The sequence below is a fragment of the Arachis ipaensis genome, chromosome B5, assembly GCF_059453495.1.
Source record: "Arachis ipaensis isolate K30076 ecotype BB chromosome B5, ASM5945349v1, whole genome shotgun sequence".
NCBI classification, from domain to species: domain Eukaryota; kingdom Viridiplantae; phylum Streptophyta; class Magnoliopsida; order Fabales; family Fabaceae; genus Arachis; species Arachis ipaensis.
The window spans coordinates 3,402,151-3,418,938 of record NC_142440.1 but is presented as its reverse complement, the minus strand read 5'-3'; positions in this window follow the sequence as shown (position 1 = coordinate 3,418,938).

Below are 16,788 nucleotides of genomic sequence, written 5' to 3'. Positions count from 1 at the left end.
TTTTAACATTAAATAAAAAAATTTTACCACTGTTAATATGTATAACAATTAATATATAATAATTAATATATTATTTCAATATATATTGATATCGGCTAATTAATACATAAGTTAACGTAATAAAGTTGCATTTCTAGGCTAAATAGTAAATACACACATAATTAATTAACTAATGCTTATTATTAGAAACTTTCTGAATTATATATTAAAATTAGAAATGCGAAATGGGAATTGTATCAAAGCAAAGCAACTGGATTGCATGCTTCTTGAACTAGCGCCACCTTTTCTTATTAATTAGAGATTACGTACTACATTTGGCTTCTCATATCTTAGATCTTAATATATATATATAGCATCAACAATCACAATTTACAACAGATAGACTCTGTATGCTCAAAATTAAAGTGAAACCATTTTCAAAAACTTAGAAGATAAACCACACATTTATCATACCTAATGGTACATATATATACTCTCTCTCTAATGACTAATGAAGGGCCCCTCTTCCTCCCACCTGAAAATGTAAGGAAATATAAAAGTGAATTATTGGTTTAATATTTAAATTTCAATTTTTAATAAAATAATTTTTGAACAAAATGATATTTTGATTATTTATTTTTTTAAATTGACTTTACAAAAACTGTATGGGAATTTAATCTTCTTTTTTAACTGCACCTCCTTATATTTGTTTTTAATATAATTTTTTTAGAATAAGTTGAATTTTTTAGAGGGCCAAATGCTCGAAAATGTAACGAATGGTGGGACCCAGAAGTGGGAGAGTATCTAAGGTTTAGTGCACCAGAAAATCTGACGTCAGCGCAATGACGCACTGGCACTGACACGATTAAATCGAGGGTCATTATTGCTCTTATATATAAATACTAACATATATGTTTGCATGGAAGTAACAAAATCCTACGTAATATGCATGTGTACGTATATATCTCTCTATCAACTGTATTATTTGCCTACTTTTTCTAAATGTCAATAACAAATTAAAAACAAAAATTACTATGAAGAATGAATTTTAAATTTGACTTAAGGTTTTATGCATGATGATATAATTAGTTAGTGTTGTTCATTTGAAAACCAAACAATCAATTGATTGATTTTTGAAGACCTTAAACTGATTTTCTTTTTTTATAGAAATTAAAAACCCGTTCAATCCTATCATAACTAATATTAGGTGGTATTTAGATTATATTTGGGTCTTTGATGTTAGCAATCAAAATTATATTTAGACTATTTCAGGCACAATAAAATAACACTTTAACAATTGGACATGAATTCGTAGTAGAAAGAAGAAGCTTAAGAAATGGTTAATGGAATTCTTTGTTTTCATTTGAAACATATTGGTTGAAAAGAAATAAAATGTTATTCTAAAATAAAGAGTTGGATGTTATGATAATTATTAGCCGATTATTTTTGAGTTATAAAAAATGGAGTGATATATATTCTTTTGTTATTGGTGATAATACTAAAGATGACTAATGATTAGATTTATTTTTTTAATTTTATTTTTCTTTTGTTTTCTAACTCCGCCTATGTTATTGCGGTACATAGTCGGTTCTAAGTCCGGATAAAGGAGGAGGGTAGTGTTAGGTTTTCGACAACCAACATAAAAAAATAGTTGAATCCCCATGACATGAATCAAAAATATTATTGCGCTAAATCTAGGTCGTTGTCTGAAAATAACGCGCTGTATGGCTCGAGTACGGTGTCAAATGAGCAAGAGTCGCTGCATCGGTGCCAGGATGTAGTGTTAAATGAGCAAGGGTTCTCGCGTTTTCGTGAACGGACGAGGGTAAATAAGCTAGTTCACAAAGTTAAAGGTAAAGATCGGAGCGACAGAAGGTTGAGATTTGGGACATGGAACATAGACACTCTAACAGGAAAGTCCATGGAGGTGGTGGACATCATAACAAGGAGGAAGATTAGTATTATGTGCCTACAAAAAACAAAATGGGTTGGTGTGAAGGCTAGGGAGTTGGATACTTCTGATTTCAAACTTTGGTATACAGGAAAGGTGAGGAATAGGAATGGGGTTGGAATAATTGTGGATAAACAGTGGAAGAAGGACGTAGTGGATGTCAAGAGGGTGGGAGATCAGATCATCTCTATCAAACTTGTGGTGGAAGGAGGTGCTTTCCATGTGATTAGCGCCTATGCACCGCAAGTGGGTTCGAACGAACAACACAAGATAAGATTTTAGGAGGATCTAGAGAGTTTGGTTCAATACATGCCTTTGGGAGATAAGATTTTCTTAGGAAGAGATTTAAATGGCCATATTGGGAGAGAAGTGACTGGATATGGAAGTATTCACACGGAGGCCATGGTTTCGAGGTAATCAATGCCGAGGGTAAAACTATTTTGGACTTTTCCTCAACCTTTGATCTTCTCATCGCAAATACATGTTTTAAAAAGAGAGACGAACATCTTATAACCTATAAGAGTGGCATGACAAGCTCTCAAATTGACTTCTTCTTGTTGAGGAGAGTCGACCGGAAATTTTGCATTAATTGTAAAATTATCCCAGGAGAGAGTTTGACAACACAACATAGGGTGCTCGTCATGAATTTTTGCGTGAAGCAAAAGTTGAGAAAAAGACATCATACGAATAACCTAAGAACGAGGTGGTGGCGGATGAAAGGAATAAAGAAGCTTCCTAAGACGAGAAGGAGAAGAGACAAAGTGGGATGAAAATGGAAGCATGGAAGAGATGTGGAGGGAGATGGCAGAAGTTATTAGAAGAACAGCAAAAGAAAGCTTTGGTGAATCTAAAGGAATAGGACCAAGAGACAAGGAGTCTTGGTGGTGGAATGCGAGTGTACAAGAAAAGGATAAAGATAAAAAGGGAGTGATTTAAAGAATGGATCTTTATGCCACAACGTAGATAACTGAAAAAAATATAACGCGGCTAAGAAAGAGACAAAAGTGGCTGTAAGTGAAGTGTAACACCCTAAGTTATATCCTATCTTTGAGGGTCTTTAAATAAGGCGCCACACTCGATAGAGAAAGAGACTGAACTTAATCGTTATGCAAGGAAGGGAGGAAGTGCGCGTGAAGAGGAAAACAAGCAGTACTAAAACGATAATAAATATGAAATAATAAACTTATCCATGAGTACGGTTCAAAATAAAATGTTTAGAGGTAATTAAACAAAGAAAAAAAACTAATACGTCCTAACTAATTTCGTCGAAGAAGCTCCCATACTTGTGTCCTATCCTATCCTTAATCAGGACCCTTCGGTTATTTACGAATCTAGGTATCAGTGGTTTTCCTCCAACATCTTTTCGCGTAGTGAAGATCTGGTTCCGTTGTGTGGGATGAACTAGAACTCGACGGGCAGCTGGGGTTCTCCTTCCACGAATTCTCGACCTAAGTAGATAGTTTGGAGCACGGTAGTAATGGTCGTAACTACCCACGCGTGCTTTGAGGTGATCATACTCAGAAGTTACCTTCGGGGGGCACTGCGTCGTCTCTATCCGCTGTGCCATGTTCCTCTGGAGACAGTATGGGAAAAGAAAAAGGGATGAGAACCTAACGTCTCAGTAGGAGTGCTATGCAACACCTCCATATCTATCTCCAGCCCACGTGCGGGATTTTAAAAGAAAGTCGTACGATATGGCATGTAATATGAACCTCTTGTAAAGCGTAAAACATATAGGTAAAAAGAAAAGAACATAGAAAGAAAATAGAAGGATAACATCTTAAGTAACATCAACATAATCATAAATAAATCTTAAAAAAAAAACATAAAAAATCAAACTTTCATTCATGCTTTCTCCTTTCTTAACTTATAACTTTTATGGAAGGTATTGAGCTCAAACCGGTATAAAATGAGAGTCCCCTTCCCTTACCGAAGGTTCTTATCTCGAATGTCTTGGCGATCACCTTCCCTTATCGAAGGATCATCTCGATCGATCACCCTCCCTTACCGAGGGATCATCTCGATATCTTGTCTTTGGGGGTCACCTTCCCTTATACCGAAGGATCGTTCCCTCAGTTCAATTTACAATCAAGGTTATTTTAAGCATACATGAAAAAGAGGGTCATACAAGAAGCATTCATGCATGAAGATGGATAAAATTAGGATATACTAAATAATTAAATGTAACATGGTAAGAAGGTATGTACTCTCAATATTAAAGGAATATTAATAATATAAATGCACAGGATAAAATTAGGATATTCTAAATAATTAAATAAAACATGGTAGAAAGGTATGTACTCTCAATATTAAAGGAACATTAATGATATAATGATATGAAAAGTCATGTAAATGCACATGGTGGAATTAGGGTATATTAAATAATTAAATAAAACATGGTAGAAAGGTATGTACTCATGAATCAAGAGATTATGAATGACAAAAATAGATAGACATGGTTAATATGGATAGGGGATGAGAAAAAGGTACTTGATGCCATGAGACACATGAAAGATAGTAACCATGCATGGATGGAAGAAAAATAACTAGAGTATACTACATGCCAACATAAAGTGAGAAAGACATAATTCCCTACTCTTTTTCCTAACGCTTCTTCGAGCTTGCCTCTTGTGTTTGCACACAGAATATTATTTCTTTGTAGAGAGAGAAGGGAGAGGATTAGTATTTGAGAGTAGTGATTTTCTACCTATAGGTGCACCCCTATTTATAACATTTGGGGATAGGGTGGTTGGGATAATTTTAATTTCAAACGGAGGGTGGTTACTAGATTCCTATCCATAAATTTAAAATTTTAAGCCTATCTCCTAACTGATTTTCAAATTTTGAATTTAATTTTGTTTCTAGAAGGGGTGGTTGTTACATGAAGCAAGAACAAGAGCATATGAGGGTCTCTACCACTCTTTGGGCACGAAAGAAGGAGAAAAAGGTATATATAGAATCGCAAAGAGCCGTGAAAGAAGAATGAGAGATTTAAATCAGGTTAAGTGCATAAAGGATAAGGATGGAGAGGTGTTAGCTCAAGAGGAGAAGATTAATGAAAGGTGGAAGAGCTACTTTTACGAGTTATTTAATGAGGGACAGAAGACTATTCCGAGCCTTGGTCGGTCATGCACAAGGGAAGAAGATCAAAACTTTGACTACTATTGAATGTTTCGAGACTTCGAGATAACAGAGGCTCTAAAGCAGATGAAAAATTGTAGGGCAGTAGGACCTGATAATATCCCGATTGAGGTTTGGAAGGGTCTTGGAGAAAAAGGCATCAACTGGTTAACCAAGCTTTTTAATGAGATTTTAAGGTTAAAGAAGATGCCTTATGAGTAGAGAAAGAGCACCTTGGTACCTATCTACAAGAATAAGGGGGATATACAAAGTTGCGAAAACTATAGAGAGATCAAGCTTATGAGTCATACCATGAAGTTATGGGAAAGGGTGATAGAATGGAGGTTGAGAAAAGAGACACAAGTAACAGAGAACCAATTTGGATTTATGCCAGGCAGATCTACCACTAGAACGATATACCTATTAAGAAGGATGATGGAGAGGTATCGTAGTAATAAAAGGGATCTACATATATGGTGTTTATTGATTTGAAAAAAGCGTATGATAGAGTATCAAGAGAGGTCTTATAGAAGGTTTTAGAAAAGAGGAGAGTAAGGATCGCATATATTCGTACAATTAAAGACATGTATGATGGGGTCACAACTAGTGTGAAGACTCAAGATGGTGTGACAGAGGAATTTTCTATTGGTATAGGATTACACCAGGGATCATCCTTAAGTCCATACCTTTTTACATTAGTCCTGGAAGTACTCTCAGAGCACATCCAAGAGCCTGTGTCATGGTGCATGCTTTTTGCCGATGATATCATCCTTATGGGAGAGTCAAGGGAAGACTTAAATAAGAAGTTGAAGTTATGGAGAGAAGCTTTAGAAGTGTATGGTCTGCGCATAAGTGTAGTAAGACGGAATATATAGAATATAATTTCAGTTTGAGAAGGAAAAACCCTAATATAGAGTTGAAGATTGGAGAAAACATCCTATGAAAAGTTAAAAATTTTAAGTATTTTGGGTGCATCATACAAGATAACGGAGAGATTGAACATGATGTAAATCATAGGATCCAAGCAGGTTGGTCAAAATGGCAGAGTGCATCTGGTTTTATATGCGACAAAAAAATGCCTTTAAAACTTAAAGGTAAATTCTATCACACCGCTATAAGACCGGCTATGCTTTATGGTACGGAGTGTTGGGCGGCTAAAGGGGAGCACGAACATAAGTTAAGTGTGGCAGAGACGAAGATGTTGAGATGGATGAGTGGTCATACGCAATTGGATAAAATAAGGAACGAAGATATAAGGGAGAAAGTTGGAGTAGCACCCATTGTGAAAAAGATGGTTGAATCGCGTCTCACATGGTTTGAACATGTGAGAAGAAGACCGATAGAACATTCAGTCAGGAGGGTGGATAAGATGGAAGATGAATAAGGGGCGAAAGGTAGAGGAAGACCTAAGAAGACCATCCATGAGATAGTCAAACGAGATCTACATATAAACGGTCTTTCTGTAGACATGATACATAACAGAGCACAATGACGTTGTTTGATTCATGTAGCCGACCTCATTTAGTGGGATAAGTCTTTATTGTTGTTGTTGTTTGTTTTGTTGTCTTTTGTTTTCTGTGTATTTTTTTTATTGTGTTGTGTTTTTTTTTTGTTAAAAATAAAATATTTTGATGATATAAGTCGAAATTATGTTTACATGTAAAAGGGACTAAAACAAATACATAATATCTATTTTTAATTATCTTTTATTTAACTTTGTAAATTTATTTAAAATAACATTATTATTTATACAAATTTCATTACAAACAATTTATTATTAAAATAAATATAAGAATAAGACTTAGAAATAGTATTATGAAATAATATAATTACAAATATTTTTTTTTTATAAAATAAAACCCCTAAATGCAAATTTTCGAACTAATAAGTAAGCAACGGTTAGAGGCTCAAAACTAATATGGTGATTATTGATACATAAAGATGCGCATCTTTATGTATCAATAATCACCATATTAGTTTTGAGCCTCTAACCGTTGCTTACTTATTAGTTCGAAAATTTGCATTTAGGGGTTTTATTTTATAAAAAAAAAATATTTGTAATTATATTATTTCATAATACTATTTCTAAGTCTTATTCTTATATTTATTTTAATAATAAATTGTTTGTAATGAAATTTGTATAATATTTTAATAATTTGAATGTAAAAAAATAATTAAATAATTTAAAAATACGAAAAAATTTATAAAATTAATCATCATATATTTTTATTTGTGTAAAAATTTATGTATTATTTAGTTCATTTTAATATATACTTTATATTTTAATAATATATAATTTATACGATTAGATAATTTAATAATTAATTTTTGATATACATGTTAAATAAATTAATATAATACTGAACAATATTTTCATGCAAGTAACCGTGGACCATCATACCACTTCTCAATATAAAATATCAAAATAGCCGCTTGACATTACAATGTTATTTAACTTTCGAGGAGTCTTACATTACAAAGTTATTCCTTTGATATGTTTTGATGAGTCTTTTTTTTTTTTTTTTGGATGAGTTTATTCCTTTGATATGTTAGAAAACTTAATTTTTGATAAAATCAGTGTATCTTCAAATATTAAACAAATAGAATAATATTCATTAATAAAGACAACCTTAAGCATCGATCAAGAGATGGTATTAACAAACTAAGCACGCACTATATTTATTTAAATTGTTTAAAAAAAAATAGAATTCCTCCATCCAAAATAATAGTTTACTACTCTCTCTTGCATTTTCAGGTTCCAAACATATATATTAATGGGGACAAATTATTTCAGATATGAAATACGTAGCTAAATTTTTGTTGTAAGATTTTTTTTAAATTGACATAATTACATACATGAAAACGTCTTTGTTGGTCACCAACTAAAATACAAGTCTTGAATATATATAAAAATTCAAATTAGATAATTTTCAAAGATGTCAACAAAAACATATTTAGAGCAAAATTCAATTTGTAAATATTATCGAAATATAATGGTATTGATGAGTTGAGATATAAACTTAAGAGGAGTGCTAGGGACCAGCAATTTTTGTGATTTGTAGCCATCAAATAGCCATTAATGATGATTTGAATGGTGTGAGATTGGCGTGAGATTTCATCTAATGGCTCAGTTTTCATTGCTGGTTACAAGCTGGCCAGAATTTAATAAAATTGCTGATTCCTAGACTTTTCCTAAACTTAATTGCCTGTCTAGAGACAACAAACGAAATACACAGTTGAATTTGTAATAAGGAAACTCAAACTAATAAGTATAAAATGCACCAAAGATTGTGAATAGAATGCGGAACACTATGGCTAACACCATGGTATATATTGATAATAACAAATATATTAGTTTTTGTAAATAGACGTTTAATCTCACAACTTCTTTTGTTTTTTTTACTTTGACTAAAAACATATTTGAACAAAATCCAAATATTACACAATACATTGGAGACAACCTTAACCATCAAGAGATGTTGAACAAGAAAGCAAACACACAGAACATGAGATATATATGTAATAATAAGGAAAGCGAAATTAAAAAGTATAAACCCAGCGAAGAGAAGCGCAAGCGTTGTTTGTGAATGGAATGTGGAACGCTACTGCAAGCACCATGCTGTGCGGACCGAAATCCAGCAACACCGTTGCGCGAAGGTGGCGGCATGGCAGTTTTACGGACAACTGCCACCGTGGCATTTGTTGTTGTTCAAGTGGTGGCGGGAGGCACCACATGTTGGCCTCATCATCAGAATCCACGCTACTTGTTCTGTGAATGGGGTAGTAGTGATGAATAACCATGAATGCAAGCAAGATGAAAGCTAAAACGATCTTGGTTTGGGCCATGACTCGAGCTTTGTTTCACTGATAAGCAGCACATGAAGCAATCAAGAAATAAAGGAAAGAGGTCATGCGGCAGTTTGCAATTGCACTAGGGCAAAATAAAAATAGCAGGAGGAAGCAAGAAGCAACAAATAAAGCCAAAAAAAGTTAGAAGGACCGCTGTGTGCTCACACAGGTTAGGGGGTCCCAAATCTCCCAATACAGATTCCTTTAATACTATTTCATTTGGAGGAACTTTAATAAATTACTATTTTGATACGTTAAGAAAACTTAATTTTTGATTAAATGATATACTTAAAAGAAAATGAATTTTTTCAGCGATTGTTTTTAGTTTTTACGTTAATGGAAAAAGGGAATAAACAAAACTGAAAAAAAAAAAACACTGTCTAAAGTTTTTTTTTACAAACTTATCAGATAATTTTTTAAACATTCTGATAAAATATGGATCTAATACATGAAACATGAATCATTTTCCAACTCCAGCTCTCATATGAAATGAGTCCCTATTACTGTTAATTAGAGGAAACAATTTCGTCTTTCATGAACACAGTCAGAACACACTTGTACTGACCGAAAAAAACAAAATTGAGCCATCCACCCACCAAAGAATACATCATCAAATTGAGAAAGGTAGAATTTCAGGGTTTCTTCGTTGACAAAGAATACATCATCAAATTGTAAGCAGAGTCATATATTAAGTATTTTATATTATGTATGCTTCACAAAACAAATAGCTTCCCCAAAATTGTTCAAATGAAACATTTCCATTTTTCATTTACTTGAAACACTAATAAAAATTCAGAGTGCCAAAATCACCAAAAAACTTCATAAAGATATTTGTGGGGAACATAAGAATTGGATAATTTTTTAGTTTAAATAAAAGATATTGTTTGGATGCATCTTTTTGCCTACATCAAGCACAAAAACATTAGCTTTTGGCTTTCTATATGAATGATTAGAACTATTAGAATTATACCAAAAGCATTATTAGACTTATACCACATAGCTGCAATTTATATAGCCGAATTAGCATAGCATTCTTAAGCAAGTAAGTTTGAAGTATGATAACTTCATACACTTGATAAATGGAACTTGTTTTAATACGTATTAGTTTACTTGCTAGGCTTACTTTGTTCTTTAATTTCCTGACTTATTTTTATTCGTATTCACATACTTATCTGCATACTATATATTCTGTGAATCATAGATTTGCTTATATAACACCCAGTGTAATGTAATAATTGCATAAAGGCCGAAACAGTAAAAAAAAAAAACACCAACAAAAATATAATGGAAACAAAGTAGAAGTTTTGCAATTAAATTTGAAAATGAAAAATATTGACCAAACAGATCTAGATATTTACTTCAAGAACGTAACAAACAAATGAGGAAATCAACAACTCCGTTTAAGCAATTGTGAGCAAACCATGCAAAAAAGAAGCCAAGAGAAAGGGCAAAATCTTACATACAATGCAGAGGCCAGAATTTGGTCTTTTTTCCAGGTCTTGAGCAATTGTGAGCAAACTAAGAATTTGATCAGAACAGAGGCCAGCATATATCTTTTCTCCAGGTCTTGAGGGTATTCCCGTAATTTTATTTTTGGTGTCTGGATAGCCCCGTAATTTACAGATTCTTTCCACATTTCCCTTCTCCTAAACGGAATTAGCAAATAAAGTGATCCATGTTGGTTTCTCTCTTTTGGGGGGCTAAATACGGACCAAGTTGGGTCAACCAACAAGGGGGACATGTTTGCCACGTGTGCTTGAAGTTTAATATGAAATTGTATTATTAGGAATAATTATATTCTAGTGAGTGTTATACAGTGAATATCATTCGCCAATGGTGAGGTTGTATTATTGTAAGAACAATTACACATTTGTATTGTTATTATTTACTTGGGGATATTTTAACATTTTCTTGAATATTTTTCATTCCTATTCATGAAAATCTAAAACTTATTATGGAAATGAAGTTCTAACATTAAAATATACCTTTCTTGATAATGATTAGTTCTTGAAAATACATTTTTTAAAGATATTTAGAAAATTAATAACATACATTATTATTACTCGTGGCGGATTTAAGGGAGTCTAAAGTGACCATAATCTTCTTAATTTTTTATAAAAAAATTAGTACTATTAGTTTATTATTATTATATAATTAATATGAGAATAAAATATGAGAATAAGACACGGCGATGATACTATGAAATAATTACAAACATTTTTTTTTAAATAAAATTAAACCGTTCAGATTTCAGAGTTTTGATCTAAATTTCAAACTAAGTAAGCAACGTTATTAGAGACTCAAAACTAGTATAATAATTATTTATGAAGAAAAAAATAAAAAAATAATTAAATATTCATATAAATATAGTAGTTATTGTAACCATTTATATATATTTAATTAAATTGATTAATATAATATGTAACAACATATTTATATAACTAACTACTAACTAACATATAGGGCTGACAATCTATACCCTATTTATGGATATCTAATCCGGACCAACTCGTTCGGATAGGGTAAGGTACGATACGGGTTCAGGGTATACCCTACCTTACCATACCCGCACTCCTAATATATTATATAATATATATGTAAACGTTATATATGTAATGAAGAAAGTGAGTGTTGAACCCACAATCTTTCTCTTATAAAAATTTGAAATAACTACTAAACTAGTTGATAATCATATTATTTGTGATTTTATATTAGATTTCTTTAAGATTTTATTATTTTTAATTTTAATTTTAATTTAATTTTTTATTTTCTATGAAATTTAGAATGGTTGAATTTTATATATGCTTGAAATTTTTTTATTTTTCTGCGGGTATGGTCGGGTAGAGTAGGATTTAAAATTTTAGGGTACGGATAGGATTAGGGTTGAGAAATTCTCAACCCGCGAATAGGATAGGGTAGAATTTTTAAAAAGTTTTCAACTTGTGGGTAGGATTAGGGTTGAGTCCAAACCCTACCCTACCCTACCCTACCCATTGCCAACTCTACCAATATACCACTCTGCAATATATATAAAAGATCAAAATAAATAAGGTTTAATTACTCTATTGGTCCCTATAGTTTCGCGAAATTTTCAATTAGGTCTTTATACTTTTTTTTTTCCTTTTAATTGGGTCCCTGCACCTATTTTTTTCCAATTAGGTCCCTACCGTGACCAAACAGTTAGATTTAACGAAATATTCCGCTCCTAAATTAAAGATTCTCTAACTTTTTGTGAAATTCCTAATTCTCTTTCATTCCTATTTTCTGAAATACAAAAATAACCCTCCCACACTTAGAAGGAAACTGTTCGTTCTCTTCTCCTAAACTGAGAAAAAAACTCATTCACATTCGTTGGTTGCCCACTCCCTCAGCTGCCGAGATCAACTCCACTGGAATATTGCTGGAGGGTTTCGCATCTCCGGTGTCACTGCCGTCGTCGTAGGCGTTGGTGCTGCCTCTAGGTAAGACAACGCTTAACCTTGTCAGTCGTTGAAGAATTTTTCTCTTTTTCTCCTGGAAAAATTTGCCACATTGTTTATTAGAGCTTCCTTTTGTTTCTGAAAATAGTTGAAGAAGGATTTATGGTATATTTTTTTTTGGGTATGTAGTTATGGGTGATTCGGATTTCACTATCGAAATCCACCATGGTGGCAAATTTGTTGACAGTGGACAACGATTAGAGTATTTAGGAGGAATGGTTATGGAGGATTTACATTTTGACGTTAATGAATGGTCATTGCAAGAGATTGTCAGTCAGCTAAAGCAACTAGGGTATAAGGATTTCGCCAGGGTATGGTACAAGGAACCTGGGATGGATTTGAAGTCAGGTCTTAGAAAGATGCTGATTATGTGCCAGAGGAAGGTGAAGACAGTGGCTCTGGGTTGATAGAGGTTGAAGTGGATACTGAGTCAGAGCCTTCTACTGAAGAAGAGATATTTGATGATAGTGCTGATGATGGTGACCATGAAGATCACTTTGGGTTTGAGGTGGAGGATAATGATCCACAATCAAATGCATTTGGGGGATTTACCGGCCCACTAAATGATGAGGAAACTGCAGCAGCTGAAACAGATGAAGGTGATGAAGGTTTAAGGGAGGGTGATGAGCAAGTTGGGGGCATATCTGATGGATATGAGACTGATGATATAGACAGTTATGAGGGGGACTCTGATGATATGATAAAAAAGAGGAGGTTTCCTAAATATAATGAGGCAGAGATGAACAGAGAGTATGAATTTCAGGTGGGGCTGGAATTTAAATCACTTAGTCAATTTAAAGATGCTGTTAAGGAGCATGCCCTATTGAATGGTAGGGACATTAGGTTTCGAAAAAATGATAAGGTGAGGTATAGAGTTGTTTACAAAGGAAGAAAGGGAAAGTGCAAGTGGGTTTGTTTTGCAAGTAAGGTTGGAGGTTCTGACTGTTTCAGGATCAAGACTTTGAATGGAAAGCATACATGTGGAAGGAACTATAGTGGAAGACTTGCATCAAGTAGTTGGATCTCAAAGAATATTGCCAACAACATCAGTAGAGGCGAGGAGATGAAGCTTGCGACAGTTATTCAGACCATCCAAGACAAATACATGGCTAATATCAGTGTTGGTAAGGCTTACTGGGCAAGGAGGAAGGCAAGAGAAGAGGTACATGGGCAGGCAATCCAACAGTATGCTAAGCTAAGGGATTACTGTGCAGAGATACTTAGGGCAAATCCAGGATCTAGTCTGAGCATATTGGTTGATAGGCCTTCTCTTACGCAGTCAAGAAAGGTACATGTGCTTTGATGCAGTCAAGAAAGGCTTCTTGGCGGGTTGTAGACCTATTATTGGCGTGGATGGTTGTCACTTGAAGGGCGACCATGGACAGCAGCTGCTAGTTGCTGTTGGCAGAGATTCGAATGACAATTACTTTCCGATTGCTATAGCTGTAGTAGAGGCAGAGACTAAGGACAGCTGGGAGTGGTTCCCAGAGATGCTGTTAAATGACATTGGAGAATCAAGAAAGTGGGTTTTCATGAGTGACCAACAAAAGGTATCACAAATGGATTAATAATTTGTTTGCACTTAATTTTTTTGCAATTAATTTGATTGGAATATAAATCTATACGTATATGATCATATATGCAATTGCTTTGTTTGTGAATATAAATCTGATATGTATATGATCATATATGCAATTGCTAAGCTTGTGAACATAAATCTGCAATGTTTGTGAATATTAATCTGCTACATAAATTTGCTATGTTTGTGAACATTAATCTGCTATGTTTAGATACTATATTAATCTGTTACATAGGTATATTGTCTTCTGTACTGAAACTATAAATCAGGGGCTGATGCAAGTGTTTCAAGAGGTATTGCCAACACTGGAGCATAGGCTTTGTTTGAGGCATTTATATGCCAACTGTAAAAAATCCTATGGGGGTGGTACTGTACTAAGGGACCTCATTCTATCTATTGCCAAAGCTACCTATGTGAAAGAATAGGAAAGAAGGATGAATCAACTAAAGGAGATCAACAGAGACTGTTATGACAAGTTGTTTGCTTTGGATCCAAAATTATGGACAAAGAGTTACTTCACATTTCTGGCCAAGAGTGATATGCTGATGAACAACATCTCAGAGGCATCCAATGGAAGAATCCTAAAGGCAAGAGACAAGCCAATTCTGACTATGTTTGAATGGATTAGGTGCTACTTGATGACAAGGTTTGCAGAGAAAAAGAAGAAGGTAGAGAGGTATGAGGGCTCTCTGTTTTGCAAAAATTCAAGAAACGGCTAGATATAATTGCGGTTAGAGCTATGGAGTGGCAAGCTAAATGGGCAGGAGACCTTAAGTTTGAAGTCCACCATAAGAACAGGATGATCATGGAAAGGTTTGTGGTCGATTTGATGGCTGGAAGGTGCAGTTGTAGGTTTTGGGGCTTGTGTGGTATGCCCTGTCCACATGCTTGTTGTGCTATCTTTGAGAAGGGTGACAACCCAAAAGATTATTGTAGTAACTATTACAGCAAGGCAGCATACCTTGCTACATATGGGCAGTCAATATCACCGATCAATGGAGAAAATATGTGGCCAAAGATACAATGTGATACCATCATCCCTCCAATTTTCAGAGTTAAACAAGGAAGGCCAAGGATTGTTAGGATAAGAGAACCTGATGAAAACAGAACACAAACAAAATATAGATGAACTGGACTTCTGTTACCTGCAATAATTGTGGCCAATACGGACACAATAGGAGACTCTGTCCAAACCTTATAATGACAGGTATTGGTTACTCCGTTATTTTGTTCATATGTTGAGGAACTATTATTAATTGCTATTTCATGTTATAGCTCCTGAAGGCACACAAGAATCTGATGCTGCTGCTGGAACTGGAGGAGGTGATGCTGCTACTAATGAACCTGGTGCTGCTGTTAAAGCAAATGGATCTACAACTGCTCCTACTGCTAGATCCAGGATGGTTAGAGAAAGGGTTAGAGGGAGGGCTGCACCTTTGATTGCACCAGCATCAGGACCTTCAAATACCCCTGCACCACCATCACAGCCTCCACAAACCCCTGCACCACCCTCAAAGCCTTCAAACACCCCTGCACCACCATTACAGCCTCCACACACCCCTGCACCAGCATCACAGCCGGCCACTTTGCCTACACCAGCATCACTGCCGGCCACCTTGCTTACACCAACATCACTGTCCACTGCACCAGCATCTCAACCTTTACCCAAGACCAAAATCTTTGGTGTGAGAAGAAGTGGAAGACTCAAGATTGGAGTTAGGAAGGCAACAAGTCAGCCGCCTGAACATGTTGACCTCACGCTTGATTGAGGCTGAAGAGAGTTTAGGGTTTCCTTTTGATATCTATTGTGTTATGTAGAATTTTTAGTGTTCACCTGTGACTCTGCTTTCTTTATGGTTTGGACCATTTTTATTATGTGTTGTGGACCACTTTTGTTATGTGGGTGGAAAACTGTTATGAGAGGGTGTCACATTTATTTTGTGGCTATCTAGGCATCCTACATTATATAATGTAAAAAACAATGGTATCTATTATAATTCAATGCATCTTTTGTTTTACCTACTTTTTTCTCTGTGTCATACTTCTATGCATATTAAATAGTAAAGGAACAACTTTCATTTAGAGAAATTAAACAACATTTCATATATCTTCATTGCATTCAACATAAACAGTACACTTTTGTCTTATATATAGACTATTACATTATCATAACAGTCATACTTTCTACATCTTTACATATAATACTGCAACAATCAAAACACCTAATATCAAAACCAGCATAATTAGCATCTTGTTTTGTTTTTTCATACTATGTTCCATTTTAGCAAATTGCTCTTCCACTGAACTCAGCTCACCACATAACCTTTCTACACAGGCATCTATTTCTCCAACCTCTGCAATTAATCTCTCTAGATCCACACTTAATCTGTCTATCTTCCTTTCTTGTGCCTCCAATTCTCTAACCCTTCCAAGTACTTGCTGTGAACTGTTTACTCCATCTTCTCCGGATAACTTTTTTTCTTTCCTATCAACCCACTCAAAAAACTTGCATCTCCTATTAGGGTAAGAAATGAATCTTCTGTTTGAATTTTTTGATGTACTTGAACTCCGAAGAATCATATCAGAGTGTCTCCACAAAAGTAACGAATCCTCCTTTCCTTTTGCTTCAACCATCCACTCTTCTCATCTTCTTCATCATCAATTTACTCGAAGAACTTGCATTTTGGCATTCTACCACAACCAACATACCTTTTTCTATGGCTTACTACTACCGAAGAAGACATCACAATAACTGCCTCACCACAAAAACAAAGATGTCTCTTCTTGACGAGGGTTCTGGAACTACAGACTCCTGAAGATAACTGACTCTT